Genomic DNA, 5,680 nt, shown 5'->3' on the forward strand with positions numbered 1-5,680 from the left:
AGCACAGCGGCGTTTGCCTTGCAAGCAGCCGATCCAGGACCAAAGGTGGTTGGTTCGAATCCCGGTGTCCCATATGGTCCCCCGTGCCTGCCAGGAGCTATTTCTGAGCAGACAGCCAGGAGTAACCCCTGAGCACCGCCGGGTGTGGCCCAAAAACCAAAAAAAAAAAAAAAAAAAAGATAATTATAAAAAATATTTTCTAATTCGTATTGATATGCTGTTGAGAGTATCTAATCAATTACACAAGTGAATATTAAGAATTTATATCTGAGCTTTGCGCATTGGCAGTATCGTAGCCAATGAGGTTTATCCGAGGCACAATTATTGCTAATTGAAAAATTTTCCCAATACCCCGCCCTGACGACTTGAAATATAGTCAGCATTGGCAATTTTTGACAGTCTCTATCGAGACTGAAAAAAAAAAAAGAATTTATATCTGAAGGTAGTGAGAAATAAGTGATTGTACTCCTGTACTAGAACTCTGATAAGTATCTTAGAAGAAATAAAATATGGATTACAGAACCAGGGAACAGAGAATTAGGAGCAAAGTTAAGTGCTTCTAAAGGGAAATAGTAGAAAGCTTTTTTATTTTCTTTCCTTCAAACAGAACCACATAACTTGAACTAACTTGTTCTGCCTCACAAATTGAGGGAGAAATAATGGAGGGCACCAAGACCAAACAGGCATATGAGTATTGAATAGAAATAAAAAATGATCAGACTTGAACACCAAATCCAAAGCCAACTACAACAGAATCCAGACCCAGTCTACAACAGGCAGCCCAGGGGGCAAGGAAGGGCATTAAGGGATGCATACTGGGAACAGGGGTGAAGGAGGACAACATTGGTCATGGAAATGTCCCTAATTCAATGTCACTATGTACCTAAAATACTACTGTGAATAATTTGTAATTTACTTTGGTCAAAATAAAAATTATTATAAAAAAATCTATGATCATGATGAGTTTAAATTTTTTCTTAATAATGTAAAACATTTTAAAACAATTCAAGTTATTTAAATTTCTTCTATAATAAAATGTTCTTCAATCTCTCTATATCACAATGAATCAGTTTGTCTGTATGTCTGTGTGTTTATGTGTGTTAGTAGAAGAGATAATAAAGTAGATAAAATGAGCCATTTATATTGTGAAGAACTTGAACTTCAGTGATAAATTTAGTATAAAAGACAGGTTTATTGTATAACGTATTTAGAATAACACAAAAACAAAACTTATATAGATGTTATAACTTATAAGTTTATATAACTTATGTTTATATATTTTATGTGATGAAAGCCCAATAAAATTTGATTAAAATAAACTAGTACTAATAACTGGGTTTTTTAAAATAACAACAATAATTAGCTTATAAAGAGTAGTGGGGAAAAAAAGAGTAGGGAGAGGTGAAGGTGAACATTTAAATGGGTAAGGCAATGATAGTTGGAAAGGAGCACTTTGAACAAGAACTGGGCGTGGAAAGGAGATCAAGTATATGCATAATACTTTTCAGTAACAATATTTCAAACCACAGTGTCTAAAAGGAATAAAATGGAAGACAGATAAGGAAAGAGAAGAAAAATGTCTGTCACAGAGGCAGACAGGGGAAAGGGCAGCAGGGAGAGTGGGAGGGAAATTGGGGACATTGGTGGTGGAAAATGTGCACTAATAAAGGGTGATGTACATTGTATGATAATACATCATAAACCACTTTTCTATCATGTTTTGTTTTGTTTTGTTTGGAGGCACACTTGGCAGCACTCAAGGATTACTCCTGTCTCTACACTCAGAAATCACTCCTGGCAGTCTCAGAGGACCATCTGGGATGCTGGGGATCAAACCTGGGTCGATTGCATGCACGGCAAACACCCTATCTGCTGTGCTATTGCTCTAGCCCCAATTATGAACAACTTTGTAAATTGTGTATCCCACCATAACACAACTAAAGAATTTATTTCTAAAAAGAAAAGTTTGAATGGGATAACAACCTGATTAAAAAAAATTATACATTAAGGTTGTTATCAACCTCTACTTGAAAATTTTATTCATAAATTTAAATGAAGTACATCCAGCCAGTGTGTTTCTATACCTACACATGATTAACTATTCTGATCTGTCTCATGCACTGTTACAAGTTGAAAATTTATGAATAGAAGAACAAAGGGTAGAGAGATAGTACAGTGAGTAAGACACTTGCCTTGTACATGGCCAACTCAGTTCAATCCCTCAAACCACATATGGTCCCCATGCCTAGCCAAAAGTGAACTCTGAGTGCAGAACTAGGAGTAGGGCTTGAGCACTACCACAGACTATGGTCCCCAAACCAAAATAAAATAAATAAACCGATACTTTTACAAGATAGATGAAATCACAAGATCGGACAAAAGATTCTATAATGAACATGATAAAAAGTTAGATAGATAAAAGGAAGATGAGGGTTGTAAAGGCTCATCAACAGTGTAAAAGCAATTGGATCAAGTGTGATCTGATAGCATAAGCATAATAATCTATTTCCAAAGATAGAAAAGGCTTTTTTTTCATCTTGTGAGGTGATAAAAATCAAGTCTCTGTTTTTTTTTTAACTATATCACCAGAATTAAGAGTCAACATCTATCAATGTTATCTAATTTAATAACTAACATGGCATACATTTGTTTTCCTCTTATCTTATTTTATTTTTTATAACAACCTCAAGAAATGGAATAGAAGTGATAGGGATAAGGGTAGGAGGCTTTAGACATTGTGGTGGTAGTAGGGTACTATATAACTTTGTGCATCAGTACCATAAACCTAACACTATTATAACCACATGACCCTGTACCAGAATAAACAATAAATTATATATAAATAGGAGACCTAAATTCTCTAGGCTTCAGACTTCTGAATGCCTATTCCTTTCTTTCTGAAGGAACATTCCAAGTCTAATGATTGGGAGAGCAGAGAAATGTATTATCTATATTTTATAACTCAGAAAACAAAAGTTAAAAGACTTTAAATCAATGTCACATAATTTATTATTTGTAAAATAATTTGTAAAATTATTTGTAAAATAATAAACAAGTTCTGTCATCAAAACAGTCACCAAAAATTAAAATGTAAATAAAGAACTACTGAGTTCTGTCACATTTTTGGGTGACCCATAATAAAGAAAATGAGAGGAGAAGTATAGCAAAAATGAAAAAGGGTCCTGGTTGAAAGACAAAGGAATGGGGAGGCATCTGCCAGGTTATGTGAGCAGTTGTATCCTATAGACACAGGGACACCATAAAATATGTGGATGTGTTCTTTGCTGTGATCATTTAAAATTTAAAATAAAAACGCTTATCCTCACCTGCCACTTTATTTATATTGGACTAACATAAAGAATTAAAACTCGTGTCTTTGTATTAATCAAGTCAACAGAGGCCTGGTTTTCAACAATAAAATGTGGAGAAAAAAAGATTATTCAAAACATCTTCTCCAGGGGCCAGAGTGATAGCACAGTGGGTAAGGAATTTGCCTTCAATGTGTCCTGCCTGGGGTTAATCCCTAACATCCCAAATGGTCTACCAGAGCCTGCCAGGAGTGATTTCTAAATGCAGAGCCAGGAGTGACTCCTGAGAGCCACTGGGTGTGCCCCCCAAACAAACAAACAAACAAAAATATGGTGTCTTTTTAAGAAATAATGCTTTCATTCTCTTTGGTATCATAGACAATATTCTTTCAGGAAACTACAAATTATTCACCATTATGTGTCTGTTTTACCATGTTGCAATTAGAGACGTGTGAAGGTAGAAACGAAATGGCTTAATTGTTTTTAAAGACAAATCTACTAGCTATAAGAATATAGTGTATCTTTAACATTCCTACACAATTATCAGATTCTGGATAAAAGAACATGGTGATAATAAAAAATATTAACCTCTATTTAAATTAAATAACTGTCATTCAATCTGGAACACAGGTGCCATGTAGGAAAAACAACAACACAAAGAATTGATGTGTTTTCCTCACACCACTGTATGATGTTGTTAGAAAACTCACACACAACAGTGATCCACTCTAGGAGCTGTATGTATTGCCAGCCTTGGCAATGTGGTTCTGCGGCACTGCAAGATTTGTCAAGTATAAAGCAGGATGACTTCGTTACAAGACACACTGCTCTGGAAAGGAAACCTTCCAGATCACAAAGTTGTCTCAAGGAAAACTTTAAGGATGCCCAGTAGAACAGACAGGTCAGAACTTGGGCACAATCTTGAAACGACACTAAATTAGTAACGTTAGCAAACACATTCAGTAAGATTTAAAAACAGTGTTTTTGAACTTCAACACAATAAAAAAGCTCTAAACTCCCTTTATCCAAATAAAAGCCTGCTCACAGTGCTGACAAAAAAAAAAGAAAAGATTTCTATCTTTGTGAAGATATTTACTGCACAGTCTCTCAGAAATATTTGCCTGTTGATGTTAGTTTCTGTTTTCATATTCATCTGTTTTATTTCAGATGACAAGATCACTCCACTTTTAAGACAGGAACCTCCAAGTCACATGACATTTATTGCCTTCACCATCTCCAATCAACCTAATAACAAGTAATAATTGTTTTAATTCTTTGGTATACTTTGAAAAAATATGTCTCATCATCTAATCCAATCCTTATTATTTTAGCTCTGGATGATGTTAGCTCACTTCAACTAATCACTTGCCTGGTCTTTCAAAATACACCCATCTTACTGTTGAAACAGTATTTACTAGTCCCTATTTTCAACAATTCATAGTAATAGCACTTTCATCTAATCAGTGACCAGGTTTAAAGTTATAATAAAGTATTCATTTCTTATACCTCATTTTTTCAAATTAATCTGCCAACTCTGCCTTTGGAAAAAACTCTAAATAACTTACTTGAGAGCCAAAAAAAAAAAAAAGTATAAAAGGGTTACTGTGTGTTTAACAAGGCTATCAAGCTAGTGAAGGGCTTAAGGCACTTGTCTTGAATGTGACCAATTCTGGTTCAATCCCAGGAATAAATTTTGTTTCCCAGTAACTATTAGAATCTTCTCTTTACATTTTATTTATTATCATTTTGAAAATAATACACCTGGATAATTTTTTAATTTAAGCACCATGATTATGAAGTGGTTCAAAATTCAGTTTCAGTATTACAATGTACACTTCGCTTCACCCATAAATGTTTCCCACCACTGATATCCACTGGATAAGTTTTACTTTTTGACATTTATCCTGCTAGGTATTCTCTGAATTTCCTGGACCTGTGACTTTCTGTCTGTTGTCAAATTGGGGATCTTTTGGGGCCTGGTTTCAAATATTTTTCCTGTTCTTTCTTCTCCTTCTGACTTTCCATTTTTGCATATGTTACACATTTATAGTTGTCACATACTTTTTGGATAGTCTGGTTTTTTTTCAGTCTTTGTTCTCTTAGCTTTTCAGTGTCAAAGGTTTCTTTTGATATATCTTCGAGCTCAAACACTCTAAAACCATGCCCAGCATTGCAAACTGATTTCTGTACCCATAAAAGGCACTCTTCCTTTCAGTCTAGTATTTCTGATCTTCAGAACTTCTAGATGATTTTTATTTTAGTATTTACATTTCTTCTTACATCTATTCTTCATGCTGCTTTTTTATCTGTAAGAAACTTAGTATATTAATCACACTTGTTTTAAATACCCAGCTTGATACTTCCAGCATGCA

The 5,680-nt window shown here is 34.5% G+C and overlaps 1 non-coding gene across 1 annotated transcript; it reads left to right on the forward strand.

The window, feature by feature from the left end:
* Nucleotides 1-270: 270 nt before the first annotated feature.
* LOC126023373 (U4 spliceosomal RNA) lies at nt 271-411 on the forward strand. Its single transcript, XR_007500510.1, has one exon. It is a non-coding gene; the product is annotated as a U4 spliceosomal RNA (small nuclear RNA).
* The last annotated feature ends 5,269 nt before the right edge of the window (nt 412-5,680 follow it).

This window comes from Suncus etruscus, chromosome 11 (genome assembly GCF_024139225.1).
Source record: "Suncus etruscus isolate mSunEtr1 chromosome 11, mSunEtr1.pri.cur, whole genome shotgun sequence".
Lineage (NCBI taxonomy): Eukaryota > Metazoa > Chordata > Mammalia > Eulipotyphla > Soricidae > Suncus > Suncus etruscus.